The sequence below is a fragment of the Equus quagga genome, chromosome 1 (genome assembly GCF_021613505.1).
Source record: "Equus quagga isolate Etosha38 chromosome 1, UCLA_HA_Equagga_1.0, whole genome shotgun sequence".
Taxonomy (NCBI): Eukaryota; Metazoa; Chordata; class Mammalia; order Perissodactyla; family Equidae; genus Equus; species Equus quagga.
Genome location: NC_060267.1, coordinates 98364571 through 98382804, shown reverse-complemented (window position 1 = coordinate 98382804; position 18234 = coordinate 98364571). Strand labels below are relative to the sequence as shown.

The 18234-nt window shown below is 52.2% G+C and overlaps 1 protein-coding gene across 6 annotated transcripts in view; it reads right to left on the bottom strand.

The window, feature by feature from the left end:
- Positions 1–18234, bottom strand: part of CHCHD6 (coiled-coil-helix-coiled-coil-helix domain containing 6) — a 250194-nt gene that overhangs the window by 42233 nt on the left and 189727 nt on the right. The gene's annotated exons all lie outside the window — the stretch shown is intronic.

Genomic DNA, 18234 nt, shown 5'->3' with positions numbered 1-18234 from the left:
TGGGAGGGCGACCATCTGTCCAGAGCGTGCAGGGTGGTTCCAAAAGCATGTACTTCCATCCTTCCCAAGGTCACCCAGCACTCGTGCACATACAGAGCCAGGCTGGTGTAGAGAACAGTCTGGGCTTGCCATAAGACAGAGCTGGGCTGAAGCCCTGGGGCCACCGCAGTGTGACTGTGGCTAAGTTACCCCAGAGGTGAGTCACACCAGGCCACAGAGCCCTGGAACAGAGACCCTCCACCTGTTTCCAGAGGACACCAATAGAGACACACCTGTAACCCCACCTGCCACCATGCTCCGCGCAGAGCGCATGAGGCTCACAAGTGGATGGACTGACATCCTGCAGGAAGCGGTCTCAAGAATGAAAAACCCAGAGGACAACTGGAAACAGGGCCAGCAGTGAGACCTCCCTAGTGAGGGTGACAAGGCAGCCACAGATGACATGCAGAGCCTACCTACCCCATGCAAGCCTGGGCCAAACCCTTCACAGAGTCTTGTGTATGCCCCAGATGGGCAAACAGAAGCTTCTGGCTTCAGGTCTTTCCACAGGCTCGAGTCAGTCAGGGTCTGCAAGAAGCTCCCAAGGCAAGAGAAGGCTCCCCAAAGTCAAGGAGCCATGCCCCCTCAGCACCCCCGTCAGACTCTGAGCCCGGCTCTTCCCGCTGCACCATGCACATAGATAGCCTGACCCGAAAGGAAGGAAGCACTCTTCAGAGGGAAAAGGTGCTGGGTCCCAGATCAGAGCCATGCAGGGAAGGACCTTACCCCCAGGCTTTCCACCCTCCACCTGCGGGGATGGCGACCAAGGCAGGGCGGGGTGCACCTTCCCTAAGGACCCACAGGGGTCTGGGCGGGGACCAGGCCCTCACCCCCACCCAGGTACCAGGGCCTCCCTCTGGGAAAAGCCAACTGGGAGGGACAGTGGAAGGGTCTGCACGAGGGGGCGGAGCAGGAACCGCAGGTGCAGGAATTCTGCTCTGGGCCTTGCCATGATGGCCCAGTGTCAGGCCTTCCATCCCTCAGCTGCTGAGGGAGCCTGGCCAGGTCACCCTACCTCTCCCTAGCTCGGCGCCTCACCCTGAACCGAAGCCTCCCTCCGATGGCCATCAGGCATAGCAGCTGGGAAATGCGAACATGCCCAGCACACGGCAGGCACGGAATAAATTGGGTTCTCCCCCACCACTGCCTGGACTGCCCTGGTTCCCACCCTATGTGCTGACTCCAAGCTGCCCAGCGTGTTTTCTCTCTGGAGTCCTGATGTCCCAGCCAAGAGATATGATTTTGCCTCAACCAGTCCAACATTCAACCAACACTGAATGTCCTGAGCGAGGGAGTAGGGACAGAGATCCATCAAGTCAGGGCCTCCTCTCCCCTCCGTGCAGACATCCTTGATGGGGATCCTTTAGACTCAGTCTGAACCTTCCACTCATGGGCCCTCACAGAAGGCCACATGGTCCAGAGACCCACGTTCTAACTTGCGCTTCGGCACACACTCTCTGTGTTCTTTGAGTAAGTCACTTACTTCCTTGAGCCTTGCTTCCTGGCTGTAAGACAGGGAACCCCCTAGCCCGCAGGGTGGCTGAGAGATCATGCTGGGCTCACAGCGCACCCTGTTGACCTGACTGTACCCACGGCCATTGCACCACGGCGCTTGCTGAAGCTAGCCTGTGCCTTCCCTAAGCTCTCCCACCCCTCCCGGTGTGTTTCCTTTCCCACAAGACAGCCTCGTGGCTCAGGTCTTCTCCTCTCTGAAGACTTCTTCAGGTCACCGTCTTCCAGGCCCCATCACCTGTCAATGTCCCTTTCCAGGGGAGTGTCCCTGGTGCAGATGGGCCCAGCATTCGGTGGACTGACAGGACACTTAGCACCTTTGCTCTGACCCTGCGTCTCCATGCACAGCCTGGCCAGGGTGAACTGGGTAAGCAGTTGAGTTCACTACATGCTCAGACTGAACATGTGGTCAGCGAGATATGTCACAGGATGTGCCCATAGGCCAAGAAGTGGTTGTGATTACCCCACTGCAGCTTCCTCTACGGTCTCTCAGAATGACTCAGAGGAATTCCCCTTCCTGCCTCAACCCACGCGCCCCACCACCTAATCTGCCTGAGCGGACCCAGGGCAGCGGCGCTGTGGAGCCCCACTGCTGTGCCCCGGCACATGGCCTCGGGCTGCGCCTTGAGAATGCTGAGCCCGCTCCCTGCGCCACCACCCTCATGTGCACCAGGCCTTCCTGAGGCTGCCAGAGTGCATCAGTTGCCTCTGCCAGGAAGAGCACAGCACTGCACAGATGCCCGGATCTTTCTACCACCGAGGGGGCCCCCAAAGGACCGAGGGCCCCCAAGGCTCACACCGAGACCCACTGAGTGCCAGCAGATTTCCAGACAAGCGCGCCTGCTCCTTGGCCTCACGGGGCTCCCAGACAACATAATGTCACAATTACAATGGGGCACCAGAAAGGAGAGCCCGGCAGAATGTCAGCCTGGCTTCCTGGAAGCTGGCCTCTGAACAGAGGCCTAAAGTTTCTCTTTTACATTAAACAATGTTTTTGAAAAAATATTACTTACATGTGGTTTAAAAAGGCAAAAGCACAACGACAGGAGGTAGCAATACAGTGACCACTCGGTCTCTTGGCCAGCCTGCCCCAGGGCTCTTTCCCTGCTGTGCTGCGCACGCCCGCTTGCTGATGCCCACCGCACCATGCCAGATGCAACAAGCCACTCCTTGTCTCCTCACTTCCTTCTCAGAGGCCTGATCCATCCCGCCCACTGAATGGCGCTCCAGTGAAGGGATGGCTGTCCTATAGCTCACAAGAGCTGTTCGCTACCTGTGGACATGAGGCCGTTTGCCATCTTCTGCTATCATAAACAACACTGAAAGTCACATCACGGCATCTATACCTTTTTTACACAAACGAGCATATCTGAAGGGTACATTCTAGAAGTCAAATTCTTGGGTCAAAGGGTGCATCAATTTTTAAAGAACTGAGTCATACAAGATGACCAGAAATGAGCCAATAATGAGACTGGGTCTTGTAAAGGGAGGCCGCAGCACGAAGGAGAGTGAGGGGCACCACCCGGTAAACGCTGTCGCACCAGAAGCAAGGGTGAGGGAAGGGGCTGGAGAGAAGCGCCGCCCGGGAGTCGGGCACCGCAGTCTCCACTGCAAGCTGGGAGCCTGGACCAGCCCACAGGCAACGACGGGTGAACCAAGGTTTGCTTTGCCAGTGAGTGAGTGGCAGGGCAGACCTGTACTTCAGAAGGCACATTTGGCAGCTGCGTGGACGACGGAGGCAGGACCAGGAGAGCCCTGGAACGCCCACAGCATAATCCCACATGCCGCGAGGGCAAGGCGGGTCTGAAAGGTGCCCCGCCACCCTTATAAGCCACTGGGAAATCGCTCTGAAACGCCTTGTACTGAATCCCCACACACTGACTAGCACCCAGTGATGAGGAACTATTATTTCTGGGTGATTTTTCTTTCCCATTAGACTCTCCAGATTCTGATTTTGGAGTCTTTTCCTCTACCCTACAAATGGCCGCCCCTCCCCCCTCCTCCAGCTGCTCCATATGCACATCTGAAACCAGAAGACCTGATCTCCATTAATTAAATCTGCCATTAAAAATTAAATAACGGGAGTAAGAAGGTGTGAGTGTTATCTCTATGGGTTTCAAAAGTCACAGTATTTCTTCAATTACTTCCCAAGCAGTTTTCATATTTCATACTGTCTGATTTCTCCAAGGGCCTGGATTTGCAAGATCAAAAGAGAGTGTGAGATGAGGAGAAGCATGGTGAGAAGCAGAAGGGGAAGACAAGGAAACGTGTCCCAGGCCAACAAATGGTCCTATGCCCCCATTTCTGGGCCACAATTAGGGGAACACAGCTGGGACAGGACGCAGTGGGAGCGGAAGGCCTGCATCTAGCCCACTAACCCCGCAGGTAGAGCAGGTGTGGGTGATGGTGGGCGAACGTGGATGAGAAGACGGCAGCACTCATTCTAATGGCCTGGAGGGGAGCAGCTTTTGGGCTCGGAGCCCTGGGAGACACGCACCCAAGGAATGCACATTCATTAGCTGTCACTACGTGAGTTGGCCTGTACCAGGTGTCAGCAGAGAGAGTCCACAAGGCAACTATGTCTGGCAGGAAAGGCAGAATCAAGGTCTAAGGAGCATTCCAGGGACCAGTGAGGGGCAGCCCAGCGCAGCAACGCAGGTATGGCTGACCCTGGGTCAGGACCCTCCTCCTACAGTGTGCAAACCAGAGGCCAGCATCCAGACCTCTGTGTCTGCTTCCTCAGCTTCTCATCTGTACAATGAGAACAGTAACAGAGCCTCCTTCATACCACTCTGTGGGAATTTAGTATAGACGCAAATGAGATAATGCGTATGAAATGCTTAGAACAGTGCCTGGCACAGAATAAACACTTGGTAAATGTTTTAAGAACCTAACAGCCAAATGCATATTAACCAACGAATATATTTAGAAGAGAGATCTGGGCATACTGAAAGAGTGAGGGAGTTTCCTTGAGGATGTCAATCCACATAGGGAGGGACTGTCACCTGTTCTGCTCATTGAGCTATCCCCAGAGCCTGGCACATAGTAGGCCCTCAAGTAAATGGAAGTAGGGGTCAGATCGGCTAGAAAAGTTCTGAGAAGACAATTGGGACATGGACATTTGTTTAGTCAATCGAGAGGGTTTGCTGAGCAGCTGCTCTGTGCCAGGCGCTCTTTGGGCGCTGCTGAGGACAGAGGGAGGTGCAGATGTAGCCCCGAGCTGGGCGGGCTCGCAGATTGGCCGGATCCCAGGTAGGGGAGCGCAGGGTGTAACCAGGACTCAGGGGAGGCTGAAGGGGCCGCAGGGATTAAGTGGGAATCAGGAACTTGGACCTTTTCCCCCAAAGTGACAGCATTTTACCAAATGCTTTGGGAGAATGCAAAAATGACAGTACTAGTTTCGCTCAATGGCTACGAGCACTGTACAAATGGGGACACATCACTCGCAAGGTTCAACAGTCCCACTCAGGCGGGCGTTGTGGCAGGGACTTCCCGACAGGCTGGGCTCTTCACTCCCAGAGCAATGCTTCAAGGTAGGAATGTCTGCCCAGCTGCCAGATGAAGGAAGACAGAAGGCTCAGTGAGGTAAAGGATCCCACCTGGGGGCCAGAAGCTCAAGGGAAAGAGCAGCACCCGAGAACAGGTCCAGCAGGCTCCTACACGGGGCCTCGGCCTTCCCTCTGTGCCCAGCCATCCCCCAGGAAGAACAGTAACCAACCAAAGGCCACGCAGACAGGACACAGGGCTGACATGCCATTCCAGCAGAAAAATGGGAAGCCTGGGATCCTGGCTGCCTGGGGCAGAGGACTCCCAGCAACTTAGTGCTGCTGTGGGAGGGCCAGCGGGGGAGGGCTCAAGGAAGCCCCAGAAGCTGGAGAAGAACAGTGAAGAGAGGAGAGCCCTGTGCCAAGGTGCTGTCAATACAGCCCAGGGCTGGTCCTGCGGGGGGACATGGACGCACTGACCTAACTACCAAAAGCTTCTCAAATCTCACAGGTATGCTACATTTTAAGGAGAGCAAAAAAATTTTGTATTCAGGATTTGGAGAATGTCTGACTTGAAAACAATAAAAATGCAAAGAAGAAATGAACCTCAGTCTTTTGTAAAAAGTCCAAATAGTCAATATAAAAGTTTTAAGATCCAACGTGTACTCAACTACACAGTTGGTGAACCAATGGAAACCCAGTTTTGTTGAGTGGCTAAACAGCTGGTTCTCAGCTGCTTATGAAGCTGGTCAACGATGACTTTGTCCCCTTTCCTTCCTCCCGGGTACCAGCCCTCTTCCCCAAAACTCAGCTGACACCAAACCTAAGAGCCAAGCCACCCCTTTCTCCTTCTCCGCTCCCTCACTCTTCGGCATGGCACTGTTATTTCAGCAGCTGCTACCGCTAAAAAGGACAGAAAATTGAAGCTGGCTAGTTCTGCCCTACTCTGCCACCAGTACCAAGAAGGACTTCTCTTGCAGGATTGCTCAGGCACCTACCCAGGATGGGGGTGCACAGACCATAGTCTTTCCCTCACCCCAAGACCTGCCCTCAGCAACATATCTGAGACTCTTTCATCCCAGGGCTCCTTCCTCCACAATTTCCTCACCGCCAGGGACCCCCATCCAAACTCATCTATAGCCATCTATGCTCAGGGCCACAACAGGACCTCCCAACCCCTAGGACAGCCCGACCTGGGATCCTCCTGCACCCCCAGGACAGCCCTACGATCCTCCTGCACCCCCAGGACGGCCGGACCTGGGATCCTCCTGCACCCCAAGGACGACAAGACCAGGGATCCTCCTGTACCCCCAGGATGGCCCTAGCTGGGATTGTTGCCCCTCCAAGCCTCACAGACCACACCTTTTACTCCTTACACTTCTCCCATGATCTTGTTTCCAGCCTCTGTTCCCTGATGCTGCTGAGGCTCCAGGTTGGGTGGTACCCCTCTCTAGTCCCGTTTCAGTCCCTTCTTCACTCGACTCCCCTTGTGCTTTGTGCAGCCTGCTTCCAGTCCTCCCGTCACACTCATGAGACCCCGAAGCTCCTCACCCCCTCGGGCACTAACTGCACTGCCAGTCGAGCTCCAAACCTTGGACTATCCAAGCAACCGGCCATTTCTGCCCCTGGGTGCAGGAGACCTGGAGAGACTCAGAGATCTGCCATGCTGCTCGCCACAGACGCAGGGCTCTACCCTCAGGGGACCCTGCACACAAGCTGTAACTCTGAAATTCTGGGTTCACAACAGAATGTTATGCACAACAGCAATCTGACCTTACCTGTCACCCAGCCCTGAATTCCTACTGTCGGCAGATGACAGATGATGGCGTCTCCACTTCAGAGACTACGGAGGCTGCGCTGGGCATGAACATGCACATTTCCTCCAGTACCAAGCGTGCCTTTGCCGACACCCATGACCCTGCACCCTCAGAGGAGAGCCACCATCCACCTGGTTCTGGGGTCATGGAGACATGGAAGGGGACTCTTCCTCCCTCAGCCTCTTTCTCCTTTGGCCTTGTGGGGAAGGTGCCTGCTTGAGTTTCAGGGGTGCTGAGGATGCAGTGAATAACGGGTCCCAGCATGCTGAGCTGCATGTCAGAGTTCACTCGTTTCTTCCAGTCATCCAACAAATATTTACTGAGTGCCTACTGTTTACCAAGCCTGCTCTACAATAAGGGGGCACAGCAGTAAATAAGAGCGATGAAGGCCTTCCCTTCACAGAGCTAACAGTCTGGATATGGAAATACAAGAAAGCAGTGCTACTCTAACAAGTGCCTTGGAAGACACAGGGGTGAGGGCTGAGGGGCAGCAGGGCAGGGCTGTTCAGACAGGCGGACCCAGGAAGCCTGTCTGCTGGGGTGACTTGGGTAGAGACCTGAAGGATGTGTAGAGGGACACAAGATTCGGGGGAAGGTCCTGAGGTGACAATACACTTGGCGTGTTCTTGGAAAAGCAAGAGGAGCATGGCTGGAAGACGCTGCAGCCGAGAAGAGTGGGCGCAGTGAGAGGGCAGGAGGGCCTGGCCGTGCTCATGCAGGGCCTGTTCCCAGGTCGGCAGGAAGCCACCAGAGGGCTGGACCTGGATGACATCATCTGGTTTCCAGTCTGGAAGGCTCACTGCTGGCTGAGTAGCAAAGAAGCTAATGGGAAGAGAGACGGAAGCAGCCAGGCCACCTGCAGGCTGCTGCAGTGGCCCAGGTGAGAGACGGCACGTCACACACTGAGGCTGTGGAGAACACAATCTCCACCTTGGCAGTGGCCAACCAGCCCCCTACCTCAGTCTTGGCCCTGCTGAGCCGGAAATGTCCAGGAGACAACTGGTGGAGGCGTCACAAAGGCCGTGGTGATCCAAGCGAGGGGCTCCAGGCAGTGGTTGGCGTTGGAGCTATGACGTCCACAGCTTTGGCTGCCACAGCTACTCAGTAAGTCTCAGCTGAACACGGCAATCCCCTTCGGCCATCATCAGACCATGCTCCATTAACGATCTGATCCCACTCCAATTTCCTCCTTCCTTTTGTCAGACACTCTGCTTCCAGAACACTCTTCCTCTTACAAACCCTCATCTTCGGCTCTCTCTTTAGGTGTCTGCTCCCCACGTTCCTGCACTGGTGAACATCACCACTACCCATCCACCTCCTGGATGGCAGCCCATCCATGAACACTGCTTCTTCCTCTTGGGGACCTGTATCAAGGTGACAACCAAATGCAGGTAACTCTGCCTCCCGCGTGTCTCTCAAGTCCTTTCCCCAACATCACCACTTTCATTCGATCTTTCTTATCTCATGAGTAGACTATTATGAGGATGCACCTTATTCATACACCACGTGGGGCCCCTGTTGTTGCTTTCTCCCTTTCCAGCTTGTCCTCCACAGTGCTGTGGGAGCAATCCTTAAATACAACTCTCAGCTTAAAACTTTCCGTGTCCCCTGCCACCTGCAGAGTGGCACTCCAGACTCTGCCTTTGAGATTGCCTTTTCTAATGAATGACTTTGGCACTGCCCCTGGTGGGCTCTGCACTTCACCTGCAATGACTTATCCTTTCCCAAGCCTCCATCGTGGTTTCTGCATTGTTTCCTCTGCCAAGTCTTTCTTCCCCGTCCACCTGAGAAACTCTAATTCATGCTTTCAGACCCAACAACAACATCCCCTCTGCTGGGCAATGTCATTCCTCTCCCAACTCTCAGACAAAATGAATGATTCCCTTCTTGGTGCTCTGTCCCACACTTTCTGGTGGCTGCAATCATCTCTAATGTGCCTGCTCCCTAACTTGGACTGGGCACTGTGTGAGCCCAGGGTCAGCTTTTTACCTTTATTGCTACCGATCTATACCTGAAGAATGAAGGAAGGCGTGGTTACTTGGCCCGCTCAGGATCCTACACATCTCTGGACTCTGTCTCCTCCCCATTCTCACGAGTGTTGCCTCAGCTCTGCCCTCATCACCTCTGGCCTAAGGTGGGCCACAACCCCTAACCTAGTGGGCTTCCAGTCCCTGGCCTAGCCTTCTGGAACCTGCCCTCCTCACAGCCACAGGCACAGTCCTCCTAAAGCACACGCTCCATCATGTCACATCCCAGCTTATGCCCTTCCCCTCTTCCTCCAGGGCACCACATCCTGCCCTTCCAGGCACCCCTCATTCCCTGGACATCTCCTCTGTGTCCTATTCCCTAACACACCTGGCTGGCTACTGAGTGCACCTTGCTAGGCTGTGAACTGCTAATGAGAGTGCTGTGACAGTGGCTTTAGGTGAGACTCTCCTAGAAGTATTCGCATTTGTGAAAAGTCAGAGAAAAGAGGTGGCCCTGTGTCTCTCTCTGCTGTGCCATGATGAAGCTTCTAAGGCTCAGAGTTGGGCTTTCTGGACAACACCTCTTCTGTGGTTTTGGTCAAGTCTCCAAGCGTTTGAGTCACTTCTGGAGTATGTGCCTCTCTGTGTGCAGTTGAAGGGGGATTTACTATTCTCTCTCTACAAGGGGGTGAAAAAATAGAGCCTTGGGCATCTACATATATATATGTATACACATGTGTGTACACACACACACACTTTGCACACTGTAAAGCATTAGATAAATGTCAAGCTGCGTTAATTAGTTAATAACTGTACAGGTTCTTAAAAATTTTGATTTACAGTGAATACTAAACATCAGCAACCACTCTGCATGAGTGCTGATCTTCCCCCAAGAGCTATTTTTGATTGCACGGAGCCAAGATGTGTCTGGGCAAGAAGACCCACCCGTTTGGACTCCTTGGTAATTTACTGGATGCCCCAGGTGGGAAAAGACTGAAGAAGCATGCTCCAAAGGTCAGACATGCACAGACTTTGTCAGACTGCAGGGGCTGACGAGCTTACAGTTCCTCACAACGCAGCTGAGCACCTGCAACCGAAGGGGCTGGTCAGAGGTGCAGAGTCAGCTCCTGTCTGAGAGTCTGAGGGAAGACTGTGTTAGCATGCGCAGGAAGGGGCCAGAGGAAACGAATCAGAGGAGAGGGATTAGTCAAGAAAAACTCCAGGGAAGAAGTACTATGAACACTTAAGGGCAAAAAAGATTAAAGTGATGTGTGAAAAAATATTTTTTTAATATCTATGGTATGTGGAAGGCAAATCACACGCTACGCAGACCCAGGGCCTGTGGACCAGGAAGGGAAACCCTAGAACCAAACTGAGTCCAGGGAGCGGGCGTAAAGGTGGACAGGAAGGCAAAGAGCTTCGCACGCTGCTAAGTACAGAACAGCATCTGCCCGAGATGGACAGGAGCCACGTGGGGGCAGGCAGGCAGCAAATTCAACGGTGTGCTTGCACTGAACAGGACTGACAAGGCGATCTCCCTCCCTGACCCCTCCACTGGCCGGGTGTGGACGGAGGCAGGGCCAGCCAGCGGGCAGCGCACCTGCACTAACACAAAGCTGGGCAGCCAGCCACGCCTTCGTGCTGCTGGTTAGTTGGTTTTTACATTTGCAGAGACATATTTGGCTAAATGAATATCTAAATAGTGTGAAAACAAAATGCAAAGCACAACAGAAAATGAAAAGAAAGAAAATAAACATCAAGAGACATGAATTTTAATTCTGGTTCTGAAACTTACTGGTGATCTGACCCTGAGTAAAATTATACAGAGTTTTGATTCTGTGAATTGCTGATTCTCTCACAGAGTAGCACAGTAAAAATCTCAAGGACAACCCAAAAGCAGTGAAAGCTCTGAGGCTGGCAACTCTGTGAAGGAAGGAGGGAGACAGTAAGGAGTGGGGAGTGGTGCGTGCCTGCTCAGGGCCTAGCTGCATCAGACCTCAGGTGCTGTGCATTTAGGCCACTGAGGCATTAACCAGATGTTTCCGCTTTGTGCTGATCCGTGAAGTTCTGCAACCAGATGAACAGCAGAGGCAGGGCTCCCAGTGAGGCGCCGCACTCAGCAATTCTCAGCATTAGGAGACGTGCCCTTTGTGACAGAGGCCAGCTGCACACTCCTAAGAGAGCCATGTGGCTCTCTGAGGACTTCCACGAGAGGGAAGCTCCCCACGCAGGCAGCTACAAGTCTGGACACCTCACTTCTTAGAACCTCGTCCTCCCACAGAGCTGAGAGCCGCCTCTGGCTTTCGCCTCCAGCCAGTCTGCAGCGGTGTGGCGGTATCCGGCCGTGCTCCTCAAAGGCTAGTTCATGAGCCAGCAGCACCAGCAGCACCTGGGAGCTTATTGGAAACATGGACCACCTCAGGCCCTGCCCTAGACCTGCTCTGTAGCAAGCTCCCAGGTGATCTGTGTACAGGTGAAGTCTGAGAAATGCAGCTGTGCAAACAGGTAGGCCTTGTTTTAATAGCACTATATTAATTTCTTAATGTGAATGCCCTTGATTGGGTCCTGCCTTCCTTCGTTCACCACAATCCCTTTATGTCCCTGTGGTTTTATACCTGCAACTCCATACACCTGAGATTCCCGTGGGCTTCTCAAGGCAGCGGCACTGCGGTCCCAGGCTTGGTGCTTATACCCTAGGCCAGCAGTCCTCATGGGGGCGGCACATCTGAATTACCAGGCAACTTTCTGAAGTGGTGCCGAGCCCACCCCTGGAGAGTCCAATGATTGGTCTAGGGTGGCACCCAGGCATCAGTATTTTGAGGAAGCTTCCCCAGGGGATTCTCATGGGCAGCTATGGCTGAGAGTCACTGTCCAAAGTCAGGAAAACCGAAGAAGGAGACCTGAGATTAAACCCTGGCTTTGCCGCTTACTAGCTTTGTCCCTTTAGGCAAGTTACTTAACCTCTCTGTGCGTTGTTGTCCTCATCTATCAAATGAGGACAGTAAGAGTAACTACTTGTAGGTCAGGTAGCCTCCCTTGAAGGAAAGAACTTGGTACAATGCCTGGTAATGCAATAAGAACTCAGTGAACGACAGTGGTTGCTGGTGCCACTTCAGTCAGGTGGTCTCAGAGCAGAAATTGGTCCTCCAGTCACCATGATGCCATTGCGTCTTCTCTTACCAGCATCCGACGTTTCCTCGTTCAGCACAGTTGCAAGTGCCCCCAATCCTGCCAGCACTCTTTGTAAAGAGCCTCAGTGGCTCTAGGTTCCAGAATGGAACTGGAGTCCAAGATTCAGTCTGACAAGGAGGATGATTACCTCCTCTCTCATATAGACCACACTCGCAGGAACATAGTCTTCGATTGCGTTAGCCTTCAGGCCGATTCAATTTGAGCCAATTCCTGTTGGTGGCCTCTGTAGCATCCATTCCTTTTCTCCCTCCCTGACAGCTCCCAATTTCCCTTGAGGCATCCATGTGGTTCTAGAGAAGCAGACCACAACCCAGATCTGGGGGTGGCAGTGCATGACTAAGATCAGGTCAACCAATGCATTCCAACGCCCTGGCCAGAGGACTGGTGAGTGACCTAAGCTGGTCCAGTCAGGATGAGTGAAACTTAAGAGTATGCTGGGAATCCTGAGACTCAGCTGGCTTCTCTTGCTCTGGATGATGAGAGGGCAAACTTAAGAGAGTCAGAGACAGGGTTTGTGGATGGAGCCCACCATGGAGGCTGCATCACTTTGGGTCTCCTGTTAAACACTTCTTATGGGTTAAGCTAGTTCAGAGTTTGGCTTTTTGTTCCTTGAAGCTGAAAGCTGAAAGTATGTATACATCATGACCGATCCACCACTGCTAAGCTACATCAGCACCCACTCTGAGCCAAGGCTGTGCTAGGTAACTTACAAACAACACCTTGTTTGCCAAGGTCACAGAGGTGGTACGTTAAAAGGCTGGGAAATAAAATCAGGTCTTTTAAACTGCATATCACACTGAGTTTAATGTCAACGAAAACTCCCAAGTCTTTGTCATTCATGTCATTACAAAGTACTTGTGTAGTAAGTTTTCTGGAACCAAGTGAAAAAAGCCCAATATTTAATCTGGCCAAATTTCAATTTAACAATTCAGCAAACATTCAATTTAATGAATATGATCTGGTGAGATCTCTGGCGACTGATGTGTCACTGTGACAGTGATGACACTGCTGCTTGCAAGTGGTAGAAAATTAGACTCAGAGTGGTCTGAACAACTATAGGGAACTACCGGCTCACGTAACTGCAAAATCCAGTGGCACTTTAGGTCAGAATTAAGGTCACCAAAAACTTGGTTATTTTCACCTCCCCATTTTGCCTTCTTTAGGTCGGCTTCAACCTAAGCCTGGTTCTCCTCATGGCTGCAAGGGGGCTGCCAGGAGCTCCTGGAGGCTCCACTCTTCCTTGTTGACAAACAGCAGGAAAATGGAGTGTCCCCTCCAACACACAATGGAAGGGCACTCTCACCAACAGAAAAGGTGAACAGGTGAAGCAAAAAAAGACCCCGGGCTCTCTGAAGCCCAAGGCGCCATCTTTCTCCAAGGTCACCAAACTTTTCTTCTGCCCTTTGAGCCTACCCTGGGTGGTGTGATCTCAATCACCACCAAGGCCAGGAGGGTGGAATGTGAAGATCAATTTAAGCCAATCAGGGAACATGTTAGAATTGGCACTGTGTACATTTCACTCGGAAACACATGGGCTACATGGACAGGGAAAGAAGGCATCAAAACGAAAATCCAGACACTGATGCCAAAAGGAAGGTTCTGGGCAGCCCCAAACAGCAAATGTCTTTGCCAGTCATTCAACACCTTCACTGTCCATCCAAGCTTTGGGTGACTTGCAAATTTGATGAGTAGACTTTCTACATCTTTAAATCACTAATAAAAATGTTGACTGAGATAGGAGTTAGGAGAACTCTTTGGGGTGATGTTGATCTGTTTCTTAGCATACTTCTAATATGGTAATTAGACTTATCACAAAGCAGCCTGACCATCTTAACATTTAGCCACCTAACCCAAAACAATGTCATCAGCCCCCACCAAATGCACAGAAATGCAGTTATGGTAAATCCGAGCCACTTTCATAATCCACCATTTTAGACATCCCTAAAGGAAACAATGTCAGCTGAGACCCCTAGGGTATAACCTGAGCACTGGTGGTACCCAGAGCCCGCCTACATCTCCAGCTGCCCCTGGACCCAAACATGCCACAGGTCCTCAACATGGGCACATCCAATGTGCTGTTTCCTCCTCCTATGTTTCCCACTTCCTGTTGTTTTTAAATCACTTATCGAGGTAAATTCACATAGCATAAAGTTAACCATTTTAAGGGAGCATTTCAGTGGCTTTTAGTGCCATCACAATATTGTACAACCACCACCTCTACGAACGTTCGCCGGAGTCCCTGCTTCCAGTCCATTTGGGGATGCACCTAGGAGTGGGATTGCTGGATCACGTGATAACTCTGTGTTTAACTTTTTGAGGAACTGCCAAACTGTTTTCCACACTACTGAATTGTTTTGTATTCCCATCAACAATGCACAAGGGTTCCAATTTCTCCACATCATTGTCAACATGATTTCCCTTTTTTCAAAAGAATTATAGCCATCTTAGTGGATGTGAGGTGCTACCTCATTATTGTTTTGATTTGCGTTTCCCTAATGACTAGTAACAGCAAACCTCTTTTCATTCCTGTTTCAAATCTGGTGGCTATCTGTATGTCTTCTTTGGAGAAATATCTATTCAAGTCCTTTGCCCCTTTTTCAATTGTGCTGTTTGTCTTTCTGCTGGTGAGTTCTAAGAGTCTCCTCTATTTCCTTTTAACTCAGTCATTCTAGTCAGAACTTTCCAAAGTTCTGAGGGTCACCAATTTCTGTTTTTCTACCTTAGAAATTTGGCACATCCTTCCTTCCTCTTCATCCTCCCTCCAAATGCCCTGTTTCAGGTTCTCACTGTCCTGATTGTCTTACCAAGACGGTCACTATGGCCTTGTATCTTTGCTCCCCATCTCCAAACTCCTTCTACATACCTGTTAAATTGTACAGCACAAACTTAATCTTGTTACACCTCTGCTAATAACACCTTCCCAGCTCTTGGCATCTTCTGGGACAAAGCCTGAGCATCCTGTCGTGGCGACGCCCTCCTCAGCCTGCTTTCCAGTCCATGTGTAGGAACTCTGCACCACAGAGATGCGTGAAGCTGAGGTCATTCCCACACCTGTGTGCTCAGCTGCGCGCTGGCCCCGCCTGGAGAACAGTCCTCCCTTCTCTCTGGAGGTTCCTCTAACTCACCCTATCAGATCTGATTCTGATTTCATTTCCTTGGAGACAATGTCTGGACTCCTCCAGTCCAAGTGACTGAACCTTTGTTGGTGGTCCCATACCATTATTTTTAGCATGTGCCGTACATGTCACTTAAGGGGCCCAGCATACCCAGGCTGCCCTTCCTGGAGATAGTGCCCATTCAAGGGCTATCTCAGGATGGCTGCTAATTGGACCGAGGGTGGGCCTGACGTGAGAGTGGGAACATAACCTGGAGCACACAAGGAAGGCAGGCTGGTTGACAGCCAGAGGAGAATGGACAGAAAGGAACAGGGAAGAACAGGAAAACACCATTATAAAGGGCACAAATGGGTCACGAGGCAAAACAAGATGTAGTAGGTTCCTGGGGAGGGCTCACTTCCCAACACCGTCTCATGTCTAGGCTCTGTGGAGCCTTGCGCTTGCCTGAGCACAGTCCTCGGCCTCATTACCACAGTGTCCGACACACACAACCCCCACAGACACTTCACGCTGTGAACTGAATTGTGTCCCCAAAATCTATATATTGCAGTCCCAACCCCCAGTACCTCAGGACTGAGCCTATGTGGGAAGAGGGTCACGTAGATGTGATTACTTAGGATGAGGTCACCCTGGAGCACCAAACAACAGAACAGGCACAGTCTCACTCTTGAGGAGCCTGTGGGCCAGAGTGGAGACAGACGAGAAAGCCCCAAGGCCACTGTTGTCAAGTACGGCAGTGTGACGGTGAGCAAAGGGGAGTACGCCACTGCCCCTCAGAGGGGCAAGTGGATCATCTTGGAGGAGTTAAATTGTAGTTGAGGCTTAAATAGGGAAAAACCCAAAAAAGGTGACAAAGAAAGAAAAGGAAAACATAAAAAGAACAAAGGAAAATGAAAAAGAGACAGGAGAAAGAAGGTGTGAGAAGGCCAGTGTCCCAGGTGGAGGAAAGAGCTCACGAGGGCATTCAAGGGTAGGCGGCAGGAGAAGCAGGATGGACGGTCCAGAAGGGATCTGCTGAGCAGAGCACACAGGGCCGGGCTGCACTTTCCTCCCGGGACAGAACTTCGCGGAGGTATGACCCCACGCAGGTGACAAAGCTGCTGGGGAAGAGGGGCATGCGGAAGAGAAGCCGGAGGCGACTGCAGAAGGCAGGGACAGATCACAGGGACTTGATTTAGGGGTACCCAGTTTTTCTCTTCCTCCTAAACCAGGACTTCCAGAGAACAATGACTGTGCTCAGAACAGCTAGCCAAGAAGCATCTGCTGACTGAAAGGTGTAACTCCTTAAAAGGAGGTGGTCGTAGGAGCCCACACAGGTGTTAGTACAGCTCCCAAACCACAACTATGTCGAGCTGGTGAAAGGTTCACCAGGTAGGTCCCAAGCTTCTGGAGTACACTTCAGAAAATCTCTTCTTCCCTTTAGAGAATCGGGGTTCAGTCTGCAGACAGCTCTGCACCCCTCTCTTGACTCCTCTGGAAGCCTGAGGTGTCCTGTGGACTCTGCCTCCCTCCAAGCAGTGTGGGCACTGCTTCCCAAGCTTCCAGGTCCCTTCTGCTTCTCTAATCCTTTTTGACCAAGAACAGTTCCTCTCATTTCTTCCTCAACCTTCTGAGAGATAAAACTGTCAGCAGGTCGAGTTTGGAGCTCTCCTTTTAGCTGGCAGATGTGGCCCCATCTGCCTGTCAGCATGTCTGTGATCTGTGATGGCACCAGGAGAAGAGTCTTTTCTTAAGCAAAGTAACTGCACCCACCAGAACAAGCAGTTTTAGAACCCACCAGGAGAGGAAGTACCTTGGGGCTTGTTTCTCAACACTGGACAGGATCACAATATGAGTCGTTGTGATCATTGGTGGCGATCACAACACAAAGAAACGAACACCTTGGTAGAGGCAGAAAGCCAAAATCCTAGACCCCGGGGTCAGCCAGCATAGCAGACAGCTGGTGCAGAAGCCACCCAGCATCTACTCACTCTCTCTCCTCCAGGTCGTTGTCACCTCCTCCACTCAGCCCAGGTACTTCAGGTGACCCTGCTGGGGACGGAGACTAAGCCAGGCAGGGTGTCCATCTCCTTAGCCATAGGGACGGGCGCAGAAAGGCCATGTGCTCTCGGTCGAGGCCATCAGGGTCACACAGCTCCATCTGTTTCCACTCCTGGGAAAATGGACTCACTCCGCGGGTGCTGTGATAAGCTGAGCCTGAAGCTGCCACAGGCCACTTTGTGGAACCTGAGGATGCAGCCCACCTGAGAAAGTGGAGCTGTGTCGGGGGGTCTCATGAGCACGCAGAAGACCAGTCAAGAAGCAGCTAAGGCCAGATCTGCCCTGGAGTTGTTGATTGTGTGAGTCAGTCTTCTCCCCCTCCCACCTCTCTCTTTTTTAAATTAAGCATTTGGATTGCACTGTTTTGTCACTTGCTATGGAGAGTCTTCCTTGATGTGGCCCCTTTTTACAAAATGGACGACATGAGAAAACATCCTGCCAGAGTCAGCGACTAGGGGAGCCTCGGGAGAAGCAGTGAAGCAGCTTACCCTGTGCCAGGGATGATGGGGGGTGAGCCCCCCAGTGTGCAGCATGCCTCCCTGGGTTAGGGCAAGGGGCTGGACCTGGCAGCACAGCATCCTTCCATAGCCTCAGAGACTGCCCAGTGCACATTCACGTCAGGGAGCAATCACGAACCCCATCATCCTGAGCTGACGTGTTGAGGGCCACCATGGTATCAAACGGTCAAAGAGAAGCCAGCCTAAGAGCTGAGAATGATGCAATCCCCATTCCTCAAAGTTGTCTTCTGGGATCGTGGCAACATTACAAGGAGCAATGCTCCAATGGGCTAAAACACTGTCCAAACCTTAGTAGGGATGAGGGGACGAGAGGCTCTTCCAACTTCTAAGGAGTGGTCGTTCTCACTGTGAAACTATCTTCCTGTCTCTCAACGGGCTGCTTCTGGGGGACCTATCCCGAGGAGCTGAGCTGGTCCCGAGGATACCTGGGGAGTGCCGTGGGTGAGAGGGGTCTCCTCTTCCTGTGGGTGGGGCTCCAGAGCTCTGCAGAGCCAGCATCAATGCAGCACGTGTGTGGGTCTGGGGAGACCACTGTGCTCCTGATTCTC